Source organism: Dendrobates tinctorius, unplaced genomic scaffold (genome assembly GCF_039654945.1).
Source record: "Dendrobates tinctorius isolate UK_male_01 unplaced genomic scaffold, ASM3965494v1 ptg000134l, whole genome shotgun sequence".
Taxonomy (NCBI): domain Eukaryota; kingdom Metazoa; phylum Chordata; class Amphibia; order Anura; family Dendrobatidae; genus Dendrobates; species Dendrobates tinctorius.
The window spans coordinates 12,653,510-12,676,952 of NW_027361802.1; the positions used below are offsets into that span (position 1 = coordinate 12,653,510).

The window sequence follows — 23,443 nt, forward strand, 5'->3', positions numbered from 1 at the left end:
GGAACCTGTCTTTGGAGTGCTCCGGGCCTGCCAGATAACAGCTGTTGCGATGTCGATGTCTGCTGTGGATGCTCCTCATCTGAGCTATAGGAAGCAGCACCCTCTTCCCACCAATGGATGGGTCAACAACTGGGTCATCCATCACCTCCTCTTCAATGTCATGTGCACCTTCCTCTGTGTCACCGTGTATGGTGGTATAGTGTGCGGGAAGGGGCACCTGAGTCTCATCAGGGTCAGAATCTGGCTCTGTACACTGCGAGGACAATGTAGTGCTCTGAGTGAATGTACCAGCAGAATCATCTATCAGCGGCTGTGCATCAGTGCACTCCATGTCAGATTCATCTTGGCCTGGGTAATTCACCATTTCACTTGATAATCCAGGCATGGTATGTGAAAACAGCTCCATGGAGTAATCAGTAGTATGGCCTGCGTCATCCTTCAATCTTGGTTGGGGTGAAGGACACAAGGAAAGGTGTGGTTCATGAACATGAGCCTCCAATGACGACTCAGTGCTTTTACTTTTTACAACTTCAGAAGAGGAGGCGATAGAGCTGCAGGCTGAGTCAGCAATGTAAGACAAAACTTTTTCCTGATGCTCCTGCTTTAAAAGCGGTTTGCCAACTCCTAGAAAACTAAGCCTTCGAAGCCTTATGGAGCCAGATGATGACGCAGGCTCAACACCTCCTGCATTCGGTCCTATTTTGCTCTTGCCACTACCATCAGATCCACCACCAACACCATCATTACCAGCTGCCAACCCCCGCCCAATTCCACGGCCTCTTCCACCAGCCTTCCTCATTTCTTGTAGAAATGTAGACAAAATCCAACAAACTATATAGTAATGTAAAACAAGGTACAAGGTGTCTATAGGACAGGGGAGATTTTGAATTTCTGCACACACTAGTGGACACTGGACACTTTTGGATTGTGTGAGGCCCACTGAATATCAGAGCGCTATGTCACAGGCTCGATGGCACAGGTGTGAAAAAAGTGACTACAGGATCATAGAGATTTTGAATTTCTGCACACACTAGTGGACACTGGACACTTTTGGATTGTGTGAGGCCCACTGAATATCAGAGCGCTATGTCACAGGCTCGATGGCACAGGTGTGAAAAAAGTGACTACAGGATAAGGGAGATTTTGAATTTCTGCACACACTAGTGGACACTGGACACTTATGGATTGTGTGAGGCCCACTGAATATCAGAGCGCTATGTCACAGGCTCGATGGCACAGGTGTGAAAAAAGTGACTACAGGATCACAGAGATTTTGAATTTCTGCACACACTAGTGGACACTGGACACTTTTGGATTGTGTGAGGCCCACTGAATATCAGAGCGCTATGTCACAGGCTCGATGGCACAGGTGTGAAAAAAGTGACTACAGGATCACAGAGATTTTGAATTTCTGCACACACTAGTGGACACTGGACACTTTTGGATTGTGTGAGGCCCACTGAATATCAGAGCGCTATGTCACAGGCTCGATGGCACAGGTGTGAAAAAAGTGACTACAGGATCACAGAGATTTTGAATTTCTGCACACACTAGTGGACACTGGACACTTTTGGATTGTGTGAGGCCCACTGAATGTCAGAGCGCTATGTCACAGGCTCGATGGCACAGGTGTGAAAAAAGTGACTACAGGATCACAGAGATTTTGAATTTCTGCACACACTTGTGGACACTGGACACTTATGGATTGTGTGAGGCCCACTGAATATTACAGCGCTATGTCACAGGCTCGATGGCACAGGTGTGAAAAAAGTGACTACAGGATAAGGGAGATTTTGAATTTCTGCACACACTAGTGGACACTGGACACTTTTGGATTGTGTGAGGCCCACTGAATATCAGAGCGCTATGTCACAGGCAGAAATTGGCTAGTGTATCACAAACTACAAGGTGTATGTAGAATTGAGCAGAATAGGAATCTCCCTAGAGTGTAGGTCTGTAAGAACGGAACAAGTCCTCCACTTATCCTTCCACAGTGACACACAGATTGCTTCACTGTGGCTGTGATAACAGCCGTTACACGGTACTGAGAGGAGCGTGCACGTACATGGCTGTCCGGTGTACGTAAAATTGTCAAGCTCCGTGTTTTTTAAGTATACGGACTGACACACGCTGTCTCTCTATAGTTTTGAATGTGATCAAACAGCAAATATATTTAACTGTTTGAAAGCTAGACAAAACTAGTAGGTGCAGGTCTGTAAGAACGGAACATGTCCTCGACTTATTCTCACTGAGTGACACACAGATAGCTTCACTGTGGCTGTGATAACAGCCGTTACACAGTACTGTGTGAGGAGCGTACACCGCTGTATGGTGTGAAAAAATGCACGCTCAGTACCTCAGCAGGACAAAAAAAAAAATTGGGGTTGCTTTTAAAAAAGCAGTTTGCAGAGCAGTGGGTAAACAGCAATGCAGCTGTCAGGAAGCCTTAGAAGGCAGCCTAACAACCAACACCGCTGATCCACCACAATATAGCCTCCCCTTGCACTGCACACACGGTGACTGGTGTGTTGTACAGGCAAAATCGCTAGCAGCAGAAGCAGTTTTTTTTTCTTCTTCCCTGCCTAACGCTCTCCCTACAGAATCAGCAGCAGCAACCTCTCCCTATGCTAAGATCGGCAGAAGTAAGATGGCGGTCGGCGTGCACGCCCTTTTATAACCCCTGTGACGCCCACCAAAGCAAGCCAATCACTTGCATGCCCTTCTGAAAGATGGTGGTGACCCCTGCCTATGTCATCACGTTGCCCACAGTGTCCATGGATCCTGATTGGCTGAAAAAGAGCGCAAAACAAACTTTTGAAACGCGACTTTGGCGCGTAAGTCGCCGACCTCGTGGCCGACCTCATCCTAGGGTCGGGTTTCGTGTCATGAAACCCGACTTTGCCAAAAGTCGGCGACTTTTGACATTTTTCGACCCGTTTCGCTCAACTCTAATCATAATCCACTACTTAAAAAACCATCCGTCGACCAAAACGTTGCTGCTAACTATAGACCTGTCTCTAATCTTCCCTTTATCTCTAAAAGCCTGGAACGCCTGGTCCACTCCCGTCTTATCCGCTATCTCTTTGATAACTCTCTTCTCGACCCTCTCCAATCCGGTTTCCGCTCTTTACACTCTACTGAAACTGCCCTCACGAAAGTCTCTAATGATCTAATAACAGCTAAATAAAATGGTCATTACTCCATGCTAATTCTCTTGGATCTCTCTGCAGCATTTGACACTGTGGATCATCAGCTCCTCCTTACTATGCTCCGTTCCATTGGCCTCAAGGACACCGTTCTCTCCTGGTTCTCCTCCTATCTCTCTGACCGCTCCTTTACTGTATCTTTTGCTGGCTCCTCCTCCTCTCATCTTCCCCTTACTGTTGGGGTTCCTCAAGGATCAGTCCTAGGCCCCCTCCTCTTCTCTTTGTACACTGCCCCTATTGGTCAAACAATCAGTAGATTTGGTTTCCAGTACCATCTCTATGCTGATGACACCCAATTATACGCTTCTTCTCCTGACATCACGCCTGCCTTTCTAGAAAACACCAGCGATTGTCTAAACGCTGTGTCTAACATCATGTCCTCACTATATCTGAAACTGAACCTGTCAAAGACTGAACTCCTTGTGTTTTCTCCCGCTACTAATCTACCTATACCCGACATTGCCATTTCCGTGAGTGGTTCCACTATTACTCCCCAGCAACATGTCCGTTGTCTTGTGGTCATACTTGACTCCAAGCTTTCCTTTGTCTGCCACATGCGATCACTGGCTCGCTCTTGTCTGCACCTCAAAAAAATTTCTAGAATTCGACCTTTTCTTACTTTTGACTCCGCAAAAACTCTTACTGTTTCTCTTATTCATTCTCATCTCGACTATTGTAACTCTCTTCTAATCGGTCTCCCTCTTACCAAACTCTCCTCCCTCCAATCTGTCTTGAATGTTGCTGCCAGGATCATATTCCTCGCCAATCGTTACACCGATGCCTCTACCTTGTGCCAGTCATTACACTAGCTACCCATCCACTCCAGAATCCAGTACAAACTTATTACCCTCACCTACAAAGCTCTCCATGGCTCAGCACCACCCTACATCTCCTCCCTTGTTTCAGTATACCATCCTTCCCACGCCCGCCATTCTCCTGATGACCGGAGGTTAGCATCCACAATAATCAGAACCTCCCACTCCCGTCTCCAAGACTACACACATGCTGCATCAATTCTTTGGAATGCACTTCCCAGGTCAATACAATTAGTCCCCAATCCCCACAATTTTAAGCGTGCCCTGAAAACTCATTTATTCAGACTGGCATACCACCTCAACACATTAGCATAATCTATCCCTGTGTGGCACAGCCAAAAGTTTTTACCATAACCAGGTTCCCCGCATCATGTTCCCACATGCTTTATACATCCATTAGCCCTCTGTGTCTGTACTGTTACACATTTAACATTATGGCTGGTCCATACAATCAGGGCAACTATTACCACCCACCTTTCGTGTCTCCCTTTTTTTTTCCTCATAGATTGTAAGCTGGCGAGCAGGGCCCTCATTCCTCTTGGTATCTGTTATGATCTATGTGATTATTGTTATGCTGTATTGTCTAATGTCTGTACAAGTCCCCTTTGAAATGTGAAGTGCGGCGGAATATGTCAGCGCTATAGAAATAAAATGTATTATTATTAATCGAGAAGACTCACAGCAGGAGTATCTCACAATGATTGACTGTGAAAGCGGAAATATTTCACATTAAAATGAATTATTGAACATATGCTTTTGTTTCTGAAGGTTATATCAGCTATTATTCTCACTGCAAAATGGAAATATTGACCAGCAACCCAATGAATGGAAAAAGAAGAAAGAAAAGCCGGTGAATCTCAAATCTTTTCCCAAATTGTATTTTCATGACACTTTTCAAGATTTTTCAGTGCTCATTGACTCAAAGCACTTAAAGGGAATCTATCACCCTCCGGGACGTATATGACCTATTAATATTGGCATACAGGTAGTCGAAATGTTACACTAGTCCTAACTGTATGCCCCATATTAATGGTCTTGCTGTTGAGAAATGTTATATTATTTTCTTATATTATGTAGCATACTTGAAATCCCTGCCTCCTCTCCTCTTTACAATACTACTCTTCTACCATGCACATCAGTTCTAGCCTCAAAATCCTGCATCTGTGCCCTGCATTCCCTCAGAAATATAAACTTCATCCTCCCTTCTGGGGGCACTGTATTCAGCGATCTTCTGCGCATGCGCCAGCTAGTCACTGTGACCTCAGGTGTGCACGCCAATCATATGCTCTTCCCACTTCCTCCCGGCATAGTCATGGCTAGAAACCATGTTTACATGATGATGACTGTGCATGGAGGGAGAGCACCTTATCGGCACGCACGTCGGAGGTTACTGGAGCAGAAGTCGCCGGCATCTGCGCAGAAGATCCCTGAATACAGTGCCCATAGAAGGGAGGATGAGGTATGTATTTCTGAGGGGGTGCAGGGTGCAGGCACAGGATTCTGGGGCCATAACTGTCACTCGTGGGAGGGGATAATATTACAATGAAGACAGGAGGCAGGGATTTCTTCCACGCACCGCATGACCTGGAGCCTGGAAAAAATCATTAACATAAAGACAGAATATAACATTTCTCCACAAGACCGCTAATATGAGGCATACAGGTAGGACTAGTGTAACATTTCTATTACCTGTATGCATATATATATATATAGGTCATATAAGTCCCGGGGGTGACAGATTCCCTTTAATGTGTCATAAGAAAAGGTGGCAAGAAAGGACAAAGGCGCACACAAATGCATTTCTTAAATCAGTATATGTCCCGAATGATAGTGCTCGCATGTTTTGTCGTGTATAGCAATATGCCACAATAATTTCACATAGTGAAGTATACAGATGGCAAAGCATTACAGAGACAGTTTTAGACTGATCCTTTGTATGAGGGGGTAAACAGGTGGCTTTTGACTCATTTGACTGCAGACAGCCACCTTATTATTTATTTATTATGCACTACTTATATAGCGCCATCATAATTGTAATGTAAAATGTCTGTAAGATCTGTATGTTAAAGGAAATTATGATATTTCTAGAACCTTCTAGAAATCTCCCATTGCTACGCATTGAGGAGACCAGCCTGTAACCCCCCTCTTCCCCCTCTCCTTATCAGTTCTGTGCGTGCTGGTAACCTGAAACCGTCCATTTCCTCTCACAGCCTTCCCCCCTGCAAGGGAAAGCATTTCTTTGTTCTGAAAAATGCGGCTTGCCTACAGGTATAGGAAATATTAAAAGAAGCTCCAGTGCACACTTCGCTTGTGACAGAGATATGAAACTCACATTTCTGAGAAGGGCACAAAGCCAGCTTTCTGAATCCCTAAGTTTCACGATTCTCAGACCTCCAGAAATTGAGATATGGATTGCTCCCAAATGGAGTGTACTATCTAGTGCATTCTTGATGTTTTCTTGTTGGGTTCGTTACACTGGGAAACATGATACCCTTGGTGAGTTCATACGAGCTTCCCCCATTAAGATATGGTTATCATAACCTTTTTTAGTTAAGTTATAACTGAGAGAGAAGGGGGGTTGGACCTCACCAGACCGCCCATTTCGTGAAGTCACAGACCCTAGGCCATAGGTATTCCATACTAAATTCCAGTCGGTTCTGCTGGAGTCCTCCTGCCAGAGAGACGTGCCGATGAGTGGGGACGTTTGGTTAAGCGCCCCTCCCCCAGCCACATGGTCCGCCTAATACCAACTACGCACATGTGAGTGTTACTTTCTGTTCTTTCATCCACTTTGTTTTATATTTGTATTTGTGCATATTTAATGTCTCAACTTTGTAACAACATTTTATACTTGTAACCACTTCCCAACTTTTTTGGGGAATAAATGATAAAATTATTTAGTCTACCTTCATGCTCTAGGAAACGAACTATACGCCTTTTTTAGATAATTATGCTACTGTTTGAGTTGGCTTCGAACCCCTCCATTAAGTCTATAACTTAAGTGGAGAAACCAGGAGCTGGTGGCAGCGTGGTGTGCGCGGCTGGCGAGGCTAGCTGGCAGTACAGAAGGGTCTTATATTACTGAACGAGTGGTTGAGGCCACAGCATTGATAATTCCCTTACTGCAGTAGTCTAATTGCCCGTGCACAACAAGCAGCCCATCCGGCGACTAATTCTCCTAGGTGCAGTTCCCTGACTGACCTGAGGGTAAGGGGGGTGCCTGAGAGCTGCGAGTTCCAAAGTGGAACTGAGAAAGTGGGATATACATAAATCCCCGCAGTTCTTGGAAGGTTGTTAGCAGTGGTGGGGCAACCAAAATACCCCCCTGCGATAAGTTGGTAGAGCAAGATTAGCTTGCTGTGTTTTTGTCACATGGTGCCAGTGGTGGGATAACTAAGATAAGCCCCCACTGTGCCTGTGATAGCCGTGTGCCGGCAGTGCGTCACGTCTCTCCGTCCACTGACAAACCCGTGTCAGTGGTGGGATCGTGACCTATTGGTGGCACAGGGTCCGCTGTCCTTTGCAATTTGGCGACAGCGGTCCGCCCGTTCATCACATATTGGTGGCAGAGCGGTGGGATAATCCTAGAGCATTAGTGATTTGGTTTGAGCAATCATTCCTCTCACTAAAGACCTGCACGGTTCCTGCGGGAATCCTGCATCATAGGTTTTGGAGAACAGACTCAGTGGTTACTAGTCCTGAGACATTTTTGTGTACATACAAGTATTCCCTCCCTTTTCTTCGTTTTTCTTTTCTATCTTTTATTTGGCAACCATGGCGGAAAAAGGAGAACCCTGGTACAGACAGCAGAAAAAGGAAAACCTTGCTGCAGTATGCACATACTGAGGCATTGACGCCACAAGCAAAACCAGAGATCAATTGATTGCAGCTCTGGTGCAGCTGGACAACACCCAGAGTCCAGCGGGCGCAGAAGTTGGCCCAAGTGACAATGGGGCTGCAGCAGAGGCTCCACTCCTGAGTGCTGGCCCCACATTCAACCAGAGCACACTGGACCCCTACCTGCAAGCGGCCTTGGACGCACTCCCTGCCGAAGACCACGAGGGACGTATGACACTAATCCAGCAAGCTCGGGAGAGAGCGGAGCAGCGAGCCAAGCGGGAGGCGGAGAGAGCGGAGCACCGAGCAGAGGCGGAGAGAGTGGAGCAGCGAGCCGAGCGCGAGGCGCAGAGGGCCCATGAACTGGAGGTGCTCCACCGGGGGGAATGCCCCCACAGCCCAAGCAGTGAGCCCAGCAGCATCCAGACTCCTATACCCCGGCCAGAGCATTTTCCCGTGATGGAAAAGGACGGGGACTTGGACACGTTTCTGCGAGTCTTTGAGAAAACCTGCCGGCAGTACCAGCTGGATAAGGCCCAATGGGCCATTTACTTGACCCCAGGGCTAAAAGCTCTGGAGGCGTTTGCTTCTCTGTCGTCAGAAGATGAAGACGACTATGATGCCATCAAGCAGGCTCTGATCGCCAAATATCGACTGACACCTGAGGTATACCGAAAGAAGTTCCAGAACCTCCAACGTGGCCCACACGATAGCTATAGTGATGTGGTGTAAGGACTCAGGATGCACTTTGACCAGTGGATCCATGGACTGTCCGTTGATTCCTTTGAGCAGCTACGGGACCTGATGATCAAAGACAAGTTCCTGCATCTTTGTCCAGCTGAGGTCCGACAGTTCATCCTGGACCGCGAAACAACGAACGCGGACAAAGCGGCGCAGATCGCCGACAACTACAAGGCCAACCGGAAGCCAGAGACGTGTAGGCCAGTCACCACCAGCTGGAGAGGGGGTAATCCTGCAACCAACCCCAGTGCCCCAGCTTGCCGTCTCTCCGGAGGCCCTGTCCCTGTTGCCAACACCAGGCCTACTACTGACAGTCGCCTGTGTTTCCACTGCAAGTGGCCTGGTCACCTCAGTTACACCTGTGCGGAAAAGCCGAAGAACACCCCAGCCAAGGCCTCTGGGCCTAACGCCTCTGTTCTTTTGGTGGGAGGTGTAGTTGGGAGGATTGATGACAACGTTCAACCTGTCCAGGTGGGGGCCCGTCTTGCTACAGGCCTCAAGGACACCGGGGCTGAACGAACCCTCATCCGTCCTGGACTGGTGGCCCCTGAAGAGTTTGTTGAGGGGAAAACCCTGACTGTCACCGGGATCGGGGGTACTCGCTGTCCCTTGCCAGTGGCCCGGGTATTTCTTGATTGGGGTGCTGGGAGCGGGGTGAGGGAAATGGGAGTGTCTGAAAACCTGCCCACTGATGTGTTATTGGAGACTGACTTGGGGAGGATGGTTGCATACTATGTCCCTGACACCCTTCCCCAATCTGATAATAAGGGTAACGGTAACCCTGATGTTGATGACGATGATGGGAAACTGAATGTGTTACCTGCTAAAGCCTTGATGAGTAATGATGCAACTAACAACCATTCTTTCCCCAGGAATGATGCTGATGGTGATGTGAATGTACCAAAGCAATCTGATAACCCTTCTTTTCCCAGGAATGATGATAATGATGATGATGATGTATCTGTGCCGACTGAACCTGTTAACCATTTCTTTGAAACGGTAGACGTGTCCACAGGTACCGAAATGCTCAGCCCCGTCACTCTGCGGAGTGAGACGGCTGAGGAACCCCTGGCAGGAGCAAGCAACAGTGCTCAAGGAAATGGGGAAGTGCATGGGGACCATGAGGAAGGTAATGCCATGCAACTGACCAGTGCCACCGAGGAAGGTAACTGGCCCAAAACTAGCACTGCTCCTGGAGTGTTGGGGGTGGATGGGGAGGTAGGGCCCAAAGCAGCGCCGACTGGTGGGTCTGTAGAAATCCCCAGGGAGACAGCATACATAGCAGCTGTCACACGCAGTCAGAGTGCCCAGATCGCAGGTAGCGCCCTGTCTTCTGGACCCTCTTCTGCTACAGGAGAGACTGAACCAGAGGTGACCCCAGATCCGGTTCCAGAGGGTCCCAGTACGGAAGGAATCCTGACGTCACTTCTGGCAGCCTCCAGCAAGGAGTTCCAGGCTGCTCTGCACTCAGATGCGAGTCTGGAGAAAATGAGAGATCTCGCCGAGACGCCCACCTCCAAATCTGATAAGGAGAGAGTGTTCTGGGAACGAGGAAGGTTGTACCAGGAGACAGTACCCGGAGATCCCCAAAAGGAGTGGTTGAGGGAAAGACAGCTAGTCATCCCCTTACAGTTTAGAACTGAGTTGTAGTGGATTGCCCATGAGATTCCACTCGCTGGACACTTGGGGATCAGCAAAACAAAGGCACGGCTGTCTCAACACTTCTATTAGCTCAAGATGGGGACAGATGTAACACAATACTGCCGCTCCTGTGACACCTGTCAAAAGGTGGGTAAGGCAGGGCCTATTCTTAAGGCTCCCCTTATTCCTTTGCCGGTGATAGAGGAGCCTTTCTAGAGAATCGCAGTGGACATTGTAGGCCCGCTGGCTGTCCCCAGCAGCTCTGGAAAGCGATGCATTCTCACCGTGGTAGACTACGCTACCTGTTACCCAGAGGCAGTAGCTCTGTCTTCACCAGGGCAGATAAGGTGGCTGACACATTGGTGACCATCTTTTCAAGGGTAGGATTTCCCAGGGAGATGCTTACCGATCAAGGGACCCAATTCATGTCTCGTCTAATGGAGGCTCTCTGTAAGAGAATTCAGGTGAAGCACCTGGTATCGAGTGCGTATCACCCACAGACTAATGGTTTGTGTGAACGCTTCAACGGTACCCTCAATCAGATGCTCCGCATGCTGGTTGAGACCCAAGGGCGCGACTGGGAGCGGTACCTCCCACACCTGCTGTTTGATTACAGAGAAGTTCCGCAGGCCTCGACCGGGTTCTCCCCCTTCGAGCTCCTGTATGGCAGGTGAGTCCGGGGACCCCTTGGGTTGATAAGAGAATCCTGGGAAGATGAGCCAAACCCCACAGAGGTGTCCATCGTGGATTATGTCATGCGCTTCCGTGACAAGATGCAGACCTTGACGCAACATGACGCAGGCTCAGGCTGACCAGAAGCACTGGTACGACCAGAATGCCCGGGAGCGGACCTACCTGGTGGGTCAAAAGGTGTGGGTGCTGGTCCCCGTACCAACGGATAAGCTTCAGGCAGCCAGGGAAGGCCCATACGTTGCCCACCAACTGCTCAACCCGGTCACCTACGTGGTCACGCTTGACCATGCTCGGGGTAGGCGCAAGGCCTTTCACGTCAATATGCTGAAGGCGCACCACGAATGTGAAGCTTGCGTCCTACCGGTCTGCAACCTGCCCAAGGATGGGGAGGAAGATCCCCTACTGGACATGCTGGCCCAAGCCAAGGCCAATGGGTCCATTGAGGACATGGAGATAAGAGGTTTGTTAACCGTATCCCAGCGGTCGCAGTTGGTGGCCACCCTGGAACCCTTCCGGGCCATGTTCACTAACCGACCTGGGAGGACGGAGTTAGCGGTTCATGAGGTGGACACCGGGAATCACGCCCCACTACGACGAACACCTTATCGGATCTCTGAGGAGGTGCAACAGGTCATGTGCCAAGAGATCGATGAGATGTTAAGGCTGGGGGTGATTCGACGGTCAAAAAGTGCGTGGGCCTCACCTGTAGTCCTCGTGCCTAAAAAGGATCGAACCACCCGGTTCTGTGTGGACTACAGGGGGCTCAACGCTATCACATCCTCTGATGCCCACCCGATGCCGCACATCGAGGATCTGCTTGAGCGGTTGGCAAAAGCAAGGTACATATCCATCATGGATTTGAGTCGGGGATACTGGCAGATTCCCCTGAGTCCTGAGGCGCAGGAGAAATCCACCTTTATCACCCCCTTTGGACTGTACGAGTCCACAGTCATGTCCTTTGGCATGAAAAATGCCCCTACCACTTTCCAGCAGATGGTCAACCACCTGATTTGAGGACTGGAGGAGTACGTGGTGGCGTACTTAGACGACATCGTCATCTTCAGTTCCACCTGGGAGGAACACCTTCAGCACCTCCTGGAGGTGCTCAAGCGTCTTCACCAGGCAGGCCTGACTATCAAGCTGGGAAAGTGCCAGATGGGCATGAGCGAGGTCCACTACCTGGGGCACCGGGTAGGCGGGGGTTCCATGAGTACGGAGCCAGAAAAGGTGGACACAATCGCGTCCTGGCCCACCCCCAGGACCAAGAAACAGGTGAAGTCCTTCTTGGGCACTGCAGGGTACTATAGGCGGTTCGTGCAGGTCTATAGCGCCCTTGCAAAACCCTTGACTGACCTCACCAAGCAGAGGCTACCCCAAACAGTCAACTGGACAGATGACTGAGGCGGCTTTCCAAGCTTTGAAAGCAGTCCTGTGCAGCTCTCCAGTGTTGAGAGCAGTCGACAGCAGTCGCCCATTTCTGGTACAGACCGACGCCAGCGAGTTTGGCCTTGGTGCTGTGCTCAGCCAGGTCGACTCGTGGAACCAGGAGCACCCCATGTTGTACCTGAGCCAGAAACTTTTGCCAAGGGAAGTGGCATACTCGACCATCAAGAAGGAGTGTCTGGCCATGGTGTGGGCACTGCAATGTTTGCAGCCCTACCTGTACGGGCACACCTTCACAGTAGTAACCGACCACAACCCTCTGAGCTGGTTGCACACAGTATCCGGAACCAATGGAAGGTTGCTCCACTGGAGCCTTGCCCTTCAACAGTACGACTTTACAGTACAACCCAAAAAGGGCAGCGAACATGGAAATGCTGATGGGTTGTCCCACTGGGGTGAACCCGCTGAGGTGCGCATGGCCGATTACCGACAGGTAATGCCTTCGTAGCGCTCTCTAAAAGGGGCGGTGTAATGTAAAATGTCTGTAAGATCTGTATGTTAAAGTAAAGTATGATATTTCTAGAACCTTCTAGAAATCTCCCATTGCTACACACTGAAGAGACCAGCCTGTCATGTAGCTGCAACCCTCCCTCTTCCCCCTCTCCTTATCAGCTCTGTGCTTAAATAAAAAAATAATAAATAATAAAAGAAGCTCCAGCGCGCACTTCGCTTGTGACAGAGATATGAAACTCACATTTCTGCGAAGGGCACCAAGCCAGCTTTCTAAACCCCTAAGTTTCACGATTCTTGGACCTCCAGAAATTGAGATATGGATTGCTCCCAAATGATGTGTCCTATCTAGTGCATTCTTGATGTTTTCTTGTTGGGTTCGATACACTGGGAAACATGATACCCTTGGTGAGTTCATACTAGCTTCCCCCATTAAGATATGGTTATCATAACCTTTTTTAGTTAAGTTATAACTGAGATAGAAGGGGGGTTGGACCTCACCAGACCGCCCATTTTGTGAGGTCACATACCCTAGGCTATAGGTTCCCTACCAAATTCCAGTCGGTTCCGCTGGAGTCCTCCTGCCAGAGAGACGTGCCGATGAGTGGGGACGTTTGGTTAAGCGCCCCTCCCCAGCCACATGGTCTGCCTAATACCAACTACGCACATGTGAGTGTTACTTTCTGTTCTTTCATCCACTTTGTTTTATATTTGTATTTGTACATATTTAATGTCTCAACTTTGTAACAACCTTTTATATTTGTAACCACTGCCCGACTTTTTTGGGGAATAAATGATAAAATTATTTAGTCTGCCTTCATGCTCTAGGAAGCGAACTATGCGCCTTTTTTAGATAATTACGCTACTGTTCGGGTTGGCTTCGAACCCCTCCATTAAGTCTATAACTTAAGTGGAGAAACCAGGAGCTGGTGGCAGCGTGGTGTGTGCGGCTGGCAATGCTAGCTGGCAGTACAGAAGGGTCTTATATTGCTGAATGAATGGTTGAGGCCACAGCATTGATAATTCCCTTACTGCAGTAGTCTAATTGCCCGTGCACAACAAGCAGCCCGTCTGGCGACTAATTCTCCTACGTGCAGTTCCCTGACTGACCTGAGGGTAAGGGGGGTGCCGGAGAGCTGCGAGTTCCAAAGTGGAACTGAGAAAGTGGGATATATATAAATCCCCGCAGTTCTTGGAAGGTTGTTAGCAGTGGTGGGGCAACCAAAATACCCCCCTGCGATAAATTGGTAGTGCAAGATTAGCGTGCTGTGTTTTTATCACATGGTGCCAGTGGTGGGATAACTAAGAGAAGCCCCACTGTGCCTGTGATAGCCGTGTGCCAGCAGTGCTTCACGTCCCTCCGTCCGCTGACAAACCCGTGTCGGTGGTGGGATTGTGACCTATTGGTGGCACAGGGTCCGCCCGTTCATCACAATAATCCACAACACCGAGAGACTGACAGAGCACGAGGGTCCAGGCAGAGACCTCACTGAAGTACAGGGGCAGCGTGGAAAGCAGGTGCAGGTGAGGGAACAGAACTGGGGGCAGTACCAGAATCGGGTGCAGGGCCATAATTTTTGCAGGTGTTGTCCTTGGTGGGATATGAACCCAGGACCCCAGCGCTGCAAAGCAACAATGCTAACCACTGAAATGCGTCTGCTTCTTTGGCTTCTTCGGCTTTCCGTAGTCACATGCAAGCTTCATGAGGATCCTGCATCACTACTGGCTGGAGCAGAGCGCTCATTGGGGCAGAACCACACAAGCAAGAGCAGGAGAATGCTTTCGCAACTCAGCTCAATGAACTTGCTTTCAGTCTGACAGTCATCTATGGACTTTTCCTATTTATTACTCTCAAAGCAAGGTAGAGATTCAATGAAGAACATGCTAATTGCTCCATTACATTTATTCATAGGACGTTTGATCTATCTCATTCTCTTTTATTTTATTTTGTGCACATTCAGTCTTGGAGCTACCAGCCTCCATTCCAATCCTAGAGAATCCAGCTGACTTTGAACATGTTTCCTACTGGGGCTGTGTTCTTTGGATTCGTATTCCATTAACTTTTCCTTACACATTTATCTTATTTTATAATTTATTTTATTATTCATTTTCATATACATTTTGTCTATTTTTGCCCATCACTGTCTCCCATTCAACTTTTCTTGTCAGTTTCTTTTTATTTCTAGTGTGCTCTTCTTGATGGGATTTGAACCCAAGACCCCAAGGTTGCAAAGCAACAGTGCTGACGACTGAGCCACAATGCTGCCCATTGTTACATAACACACATCTGAACAACTTAAAGATGGTTGTCTGGGACTTACATACTGGTGACCTATAAATAGGAGTTGGAGATAAACAGCATTACTCAGCAGTTGCAACTGAACAATTATTGGAGCTGCAGTGTTCCATTACATATATTACTTACAACCAGACACTTCCACAGCAGATATCAGCTGATTTGTGATAGTTCTGAGTGTTGGACCCCCTCCAATTTCATGTTGATAACCTACTCCATGGAAAGGTCTTCAATATATAGGTTAGGTACATCCCCTTTAAGAACTTATACAGAACCTTGTAGCCAAAGATATTTTAGACATACAGTACAGCGTTTTACGCAGGTGTAGATGGAAAACATGGAGCAATGTATGAAGATTTTCAAAAGTAGAATTTTTTATCATTTAACAAAATGCACAGTGACTGAAGAAAAGAGAAATCTAAATCAATTCTGAATTTGGTGTGACCATCCTTTGTACCATTTGCCTTAAAATAGCATCAATTCTACTAAGTAAACTTGGCCACAGTTTGTAAATGAATGCGGCAAGGAGTTGCTCCAAACATCTTGTAGAACTAACCACAGATCTTCTGTGGATGTATGCTTGTGCAAATCCTTTTGTATCTTCATGTAATCCCAGACAGACTCTGTGATTTTGACATCAGAACTCTGTGGGGGCCATATCATAATGTCTAAGTCTTTTTGTTCTTCTTTTATTTCACATGTCATACACCATGGCAAGTCTGAGCACAGAGGTAGTTTACTGCAAGACACAATCTATTGCATCAGCAAGGTTTCTTCCATGTAAAACTTTCACAGCAGACTCAGCGGCGTAGGAAGGGGGGTGCGGGGGGGGGCGGGCCGCCCCGGGCGGCACAGTGCGGGGGGTGGGCCGCCGGTGGTGCAGCAAATTTTTTTTTCTATTTAATTAAAGTTAGTCCCGCTAGCAGGGGCGCCTAGCGGGGAGATGTAGGAAGCCGTCCGCTGCGTTCCGCACTCACGCTCCAACTACAATCCGGCTCCTGGGCAGACAGCTCGTAAGCGTCCTGTGACAGGCGGCCCCGCCGCTCCGCTCTGGCGGTATGAAGGAGCTTGCGGGGAAGTGGGCGGTCCGAACGACGCGACGGCAGAGTGTGTAAGGCGGGCGGCAGTTGGCAGTTCGGCTCCAGTTCGGCTCCTTCTTCCTAACTAGTGAGTTCTAGAGTTGCAGGTAAAAAGTGTGCAAATAATGCAGAGGGTGACACAGTGACTAAAAAAGAGAATACTCCACATGTTCACTCTACTCTTACTATCTGTAAGGCTAACCAGCAGCGCTGTGTAATTCTTGGTGTGTGTTTAGGGGGTGCACCGTGCAGGAAGCAGACCTTTACTTTCTGGTATTCTTGTACAGTTCTGAAATTCTGTAATTGTCCTTCTCTGAAAGATTTCTTTATAGGGATTTATAAGGTACAAGGGACATAGAAAAGTCACAAAGGCTGGGTTCACGCTGTTATTTTGGTGTACATTTTAGGCTATAAAAAATGCATAGGTTTCTGTACACAGAGATTAAAGGGTTATTCCCAGCAGACAGGATCAGTCTCCATCCTGTCTGCTCCGGCAAACGGCAAGCCGGGTTACTTCCGGTTTGCCGTGTGTCAGATGCGGCTAAAGCCACGACGTGGTCTGACACAGCGCATTCATTCAGAAATGCGAGTGGCAGGCTCCAACTCCTTTACAGCGTACAGGCTTTACCAAGTACTCCGCTGCCGGGCCGATAGGTCATTTGGTGGGAGGGCTAGGGCTGGACTATGTGTAGCAGCACCCAGACGTAGGCAGAAAGTGATGTCATTCTGGGAATGCTGGAGTCAGTGTCTGCAACCAGTCCCGCTCTCTTGCCGGCTGCAGGAGTGCCATCTTGGTGGCCTGGGCACTGGCACTGCCCGGGCCCCGGTCTGACCTTACTTTGTTTTTTTGTTATTTTGTTAGGCTTAGATAAAATGAAGCGAAGAAAAGAAAGTGGTGCAATGTTTAGAAAAAAGAAAAAGGCTAAGGAGGAAGAATTGAAAAAAAATGAAGGTGCACTACTAAAATATCTCACCCGCGATACCACTACTCCTGTTGCTGAGGAGATTCCTAAATTCACAGCATTAGACACAAGTGCTCCTTCAACTTCAGGAACCAATGAGGAGTGTGATGACCAAAACATTGACCCAAGAGCTCCTTCAACTTCAGGAACCAATGAGGAGTGTGATGACCAAAACATTGACCCAAGTGCTCCTTCAACTTCAGGAACCAATGAGGAGTGTGATGACCAAAACAATGACAAAAGTGCTCCTTCAACTTCAAGAACCAATGAGGAGTGTGATGACCAAAACATTGACACAAGTGCTCCTTCAACTTCAAGAAGCAATTTGGAGTGTGATGATCAAGATATTCCTGCTATTGACTTAAAAGATGTTGGTCTTTGGCCAAGTAAAATTAATAATGATACAAGGATCATACTGGTACATCAAGGTGCATCAGTGGTTCAGCATCTAGACTCAGACTTTGCTGAAGTGGTTAGTGAGGGTGTATCAATCAAAGGACAAAACAGAAAACTTAAACGCAACTGGTTTTTTAAAACTCTGCCAAATAATGAAAAAATGTTGAGGTCATGGTTGCTGTACTCTCCTTCCAAAAAAGCCCTTTACTGCTTTTGTTGCAGACTATTTGCAGATGCAGAAACAAGTGAATGGATTCAACACATGATGGAAACTTAATCCTAAAGTATACAACCATGAATCTAGTGTGGCCCATGTAGAATGTTTCACAAACTGGAAGGAGTTGGAAATTAGACTCCAACGTGGCGTAACAATTGATAAAAAAGTACAGGAAGAAGTAGAAAATAATGTGACGAAGTGGAGGGAGATACTTTCGAGATTGTTGGATATCATTAGATTCCTAGCTAAACAAAATTTGGCTTTACGGGGTCACAGAGAAGTAATTCATCATGAGACTGATTACGAACCTGAATCAACTGGAAATAAGGGAAATTTTTTAGAATTAGTTCATTTGTTGGCGAAATATGATCCAGTGCTACGTGAACATATTCTAAGAATCAAGTTGGGAAAAAAGTTTGCTACATCATATTTGTCTCCTACAATTCAGAATGAGTTTATAGAAATTTTGGGGGGGAAAGTAAGAAGCAAAGTTGAGGAGCAAGTAAAATTAGCAAAGTATTTCTCTATGATATTTGACAGCACCCCTGATATTTCTCATAAGGATCAAATGTGCCAAGTTTTACGCTACGTTATGATCAATGGAAATGAAGTGAAGGTTGTGGAATCATTTGTTGATTTCATTGAAATAAAAGGTAAAACTTCAGAGAGTATTTCAACTATGATTTTGCAACAATTAGAAAAATATGGAATTGACATCCAAAATTGTAGAGGACAAGCATATGATAATGCTGCTGCAATGGCTGGTCAACATACTGGCGTTCAGAGACGCATCAAGGAAATAAACAAACAAGCTGAATTTGTTGCATGTACAAATCACTCTCTGAATTTGGCAGGTGTACATGCAGCTTCTGTTGCACTGAGTTTGGTTACATTTTTTGGAACTGTGGAGCGTTTGTTCACATTTTTTTCTTCTTCCACCCATCGCTGGGATGTTCTGATTTCAGTCACTGGTCAAAGTGTCAAGCGTGTATTAGAAACACGGGGAGATGCTGTGAGTGCAGTAAAAAAAAATTACTCCAAAATTTTACAGGCTGTAGAACATTTAACTGGTGAAGAAGAAAATAGAGTTAGGCTACTTTCACACTTGCTTTTTTTTGCAGCGCGTTTTTCCTGCAAAAAAACGCATGGAAAAAACGCATACAAATGCTGCGTTTTTTTCAAGCATTTTTATGAGCATGCATGAAAAAACGCAGCGTTTTTATGCGTTTGTATGCGTTTTTAGTGCGTTCTTACCGCGTTTGCGTTTTTTTCCAACATTAGTTGGCCCCTCACACTAACCCAAACCATGACTTTACTAACCCTAACCCTAACCCTAAACCCTAACTAACCCTAAACCCTAACCCTTAACCAAACCATACTAACCCTAATCCAAACCCTAACCCTAACCCTAAACCCCCTTAACTAACCCTAACTATAACCCAAACCCCTAAATTCCATTGTCTAACTAATGGTCAACAATAAAACGCATGCGCAAAAAAACGCATACATGAGCATGGCAATGCGCACATATGCGCACCCATAGACTTATAATGGGTGTCTTGCTGTAAAAAAAAAACGCATTGCGAGCACATGCATTTTTTTGAGGCAAGTCGGATGCCCAAAAAATGCAACAGGATGCATTTTGTGCATCCGAGCGCACACCACAAAAAAACGCATGCGTGGAAAAACGCATACAAACACATGTGTATGCGCACATAAGCACATCCCATGCAAAATATAGGGAAAAAAACGCATGCGTTTTTTAGCGCTAAAATCCAGCGCAAAAAAACACATGTGTGAAACCAGCCTTACCAGGTCAGATGCTGGCGTGTTGCTTGTTACCTACAGACCAAAGGATTAAATATCCAACAATGTGACACAAAACTTGGAGCATTAAAAGCATTTTTAACTGAAAACAGAGAGGAATTAGTTAAGCATTCAGTAGCTTATGCAAAAGAAATTTGTGAAGATTTGGGAATAGATATGGATCGCCGCTCTAGAAAGAAGAAAAGGATGGCAGGTGAAGAATCACAAGATGCTGAATTGCCGTATTAAATGGAGTTGATGAGAGAAATGTACCTTTCGTTGGACAGAGTGATCCAGGAGATCACAACAATATTTAAACAGCTTCATGCTCTTGCTGAAAAATATGCCTTCCTTACTCCATCACACCTTTTGGATGAGAAGTATGAGTGTCAACTAAATCAAGATCACGATGATATTAGTAAGGAAGAGTTCCTCATTGAGAGAAAAAGGCTTAAAAGTTTTCTTTCTGCTGCTGTTACACAAGACAAAAAAGAGACATGGGAGGAGGACAGTCCCCTTGAACTGTTGCAGTTTATTGTAAAATATAGTCTAGAGAACTCAGTTCCAAATATTGTGATACTCCTTCAAATTTTTCTCACTATTGCTATAAGTGTTGCTACTTGTGAGAGGAGTTTTTCTAAGTTAAAGCTGATTAAAAATTACCTCAGATCCACAATGAGCGCCATGCGTTTAGGAAATATGACCATTCTGTCTATTGAACATCAGCTGAGTGAAAAAATAGACTTTGATGATGTTGTCAACGATTTTGCAAACAGAAAGGCAAGAAAAGTAAGATTCTAGAACAATTGAAATCAACTTTACTCCCAAAGTGACAATTTAAAGTTTCAGTTAAACAATAAAGAGTTTTGTTTCTGTGCGTGTTGTCCTGACTATTTTTTGGTAACCTTTTTGTGTATTGAGCCGGGGGGGGGCGCCAAATTCGGGAACAGCCCCGGGCGGCAAAAGCTCTAGCTACGCCACTGAGCAGACTTGAATTTCATGGTGTGCTGTTCAAGTTCTTTTGAAGAAGCCTTAATAAATGGTTAACGTTGAGGACCGTAAACCGGGTGCCAGCCAAAGTGCAGAAAATGAAAGACATAGCATCATTACTTCCTGACAAAATCAGATAATGGGTTATCAGCTCAGAATTTACAGCATCCAGTTGAACCCAGCTGCAGCCATCCATTGACCTGAAACGTACATCCAGAAGTATTCTTCATGGAAGAATTGCGGCCAAAACTGCACACCTTCAACTTCAAAACAAAGTCAAGTTGTAGTACATTGTTCTACTGTTCAGAGACACTTGCACAAATATGGCCTTCATGAAAGAGTCATCAGAAAAAACCTTTCCTGGGTCCTCACAATAATATACAGCATCAGAAGTATGTAAAAGAACCCAGCTGCAGACCTAAAATGTCTGGCCAGAAGTGTTCTTCATGGAAGAATTGCAGACAAGAATGCATACCTTCAACATCAAAACAAAGTCAAGTGACTAAACTACGTACAAATAGTAATAGGAGTGAAAAATAATGTCAGCAGCCATTCTGGACTGTTGAAACAAAAGCTGGAGAACTGTATAATAATGAGCGTCTACAGGCAACAGTGAAGCATGGTGGAGGTTCCTTGCCAGTTTGTAGCTGCATTTCTGTAAATGAAGTTGGGGAGTTGGCAGATACTTATCCATCATGCAATAGAATCCATGAAGCATCTATTTGGCACCAAATTTATTCTGCAGCAGGACAACGGCCCCCACACATATTTCCAATATAATTAAGAACTTCATTCAACAATTATGTGTGTTCTTACAATTGATGCTGTTCTGAAGGCAAAGGGTGGCCATATCAAATATTGATGTAATTAATATTTCTTTTTTGTTCATTCAGTTTGCATTTTGTTAATAAAAAATATAAACTATAAATACTTTATTTTTTATTACTTTTTACTTTGCAACATTTTTTCCATACACAAATGCCTAAACTTTTCCACAGTATTGTACATCCTGAAATGTTTTCAAAATAAAAGTACAGAAGAAATAAATTAGTACAGTAACATTTAATTACTGTTATCTCCCCTAGCTCCTGCATTGAGATCTGGTTCTGCCATCTATCCATCTGCTGTCACTTCCCTAGGCTTTTAATTGTTGCATCCACATTGACTACTATACTGCTAGGACTTTTTTCGTTTAATCTACAAGACAAACCCAGCTCTGTTTTTCACCAGGTTCTGCTTCAGTTCCCCCAAAGTGCACCTCCTAACAAACAAAAATCTGCCTATCCAATCACTCAGCTTAATCCAAGATGCCAGACCACACATTAAAATTTGTTTTACCACAGTATCTGTTAATATACTTGGCCCTGCTATACTAAGGTGATTAACTGCAAATGCAGCTATACTATTTGAAGGTGCCTGTTTGCCTAGTCGGTTCTGCTATTCCAAGTTATCTGTCTGTAAATTCAGCTCTGCTTTATCAAGGTGCCTTATCACACACTTAGCTTTGCTTTACTATTGTCATACCTCCCAACTTTTAAAGAAGGGAAAGACAAAGGCTGTGGCGAGCACAGTGCGCTGTGGCAAATTTTAGGCCATGCCAGGCCACAACTAGTCACACCTATGTCCATGCCCCAACCACACCCATTTAGCACTTCTGATCACACTGACTGGTACTGAGGACACAGTGGCTGACATTATGGGAACAGTGGCTGGCATTATGGGCACAGTGGCTGGTACTGTGGGCACACTGGTACTGAGGAAAAGAAAGGAAGAACAGAGAGAGAGAAAAAACAAAACAGAGAGAAAGAAATAAAAGAGAAAGAGAGAAAGAACAGAGATAGAAGGAAAGAACAGAGAGAAAGAAAGAAAGAACAGAGAGAGAGAAAGGAAGAAAGAAAGAACAGAGAGAGAAAGAAAGAACAGAGAAAGAAAGAACAAAGAGAGAAAGAAAGAACAGAGAGAGAAAAGCAGAACACAGAGAGAGAAAGAAAGAACAGAAAGCGACAGAAATAACAGAGAGAGAAAGATAGAAAGAACAGAGAGAGAAAGAAAGAAAAGAGAGAGAAAGAAAGAATGAACAGAGATAGAAAAAAGAAAGAACAGAGAGAGAAAGAGGGGAAAGAAAGAAAGAACAGAGAGCGAAAGAAAGATCAGAGAGAGATAGAAAGAAACAACAGAGAGAGAAAGTTGGGAAAAAAAGAAAGAACAGAGAGAAACAAAGAAACAAAGAAACATAGAAAGAAAGAACAGAGAGACAAAGAAAGAGGGGAAAGAAAGAAAAGAGAAAGAAAGAAAGAACAGAGAGAGAAAGAAAGAACGAACAAAGAAAGAAATAAAGAACAGAGAGAGAGAAAGGAAGAACAGAGAGAAAGAAATAGGGGAAGGAAAGAATGAACAGAGAGCTAAAGAAAGAACAGAGAGAGGAAGAAAGAGGGGAAAGAAAGAGACAAAGAAAGAACAGGGGAAAGAAAGAACAGAGAGAGAGAAAGAAAGAAAGAAAGAAAGAGGAAGAAAGAAAGAACAGAGCGAAAGAAAGAACAGAGAGAGAAAGAAGCAGAGGAAAGAAAAAACAGAGAGAGAAAAAGAAAGAAGGAAACAAAGAAAGAACAGAGAGAGAGAAAGAAAAAGGGGAAAGAAAGAACAGAGAGAGAAAGAACAGAGAGAGAGAAAGAAAGAGGGGAAAGAAAGAACAGAGCGAAAGAAAGAACAGAGAGAGAGAAAGAAACAGAGGAAAGAAAGAACAGAGAGAGAAAAAGAAGCAAATAAAGAACAGAGAAAGAAAGAAAGAACAGAGCAAGAAAGAAAGAACAGAGAGAGAAAGAGGTAACAGAAAAAAAGAACAGAGAGAGAGAAAGAAACAGGGGAAAGAAA

The 23,443-nt window shown here is 45.8% G+C and overlaps 1 pseudogene; it reads left to right on the forward strand.

Annotated features, from left to right (window-relative positions):
* The window catches only part of LOC141048333 (uncharacterized), a 35,947-nt pseudogene extending 16,116 nt beyond the window's left edge, over window positions 1-19,831 (forward strand).
* Window positions 19,832-23,443: the final 3,612 nt, after the last annotated feature.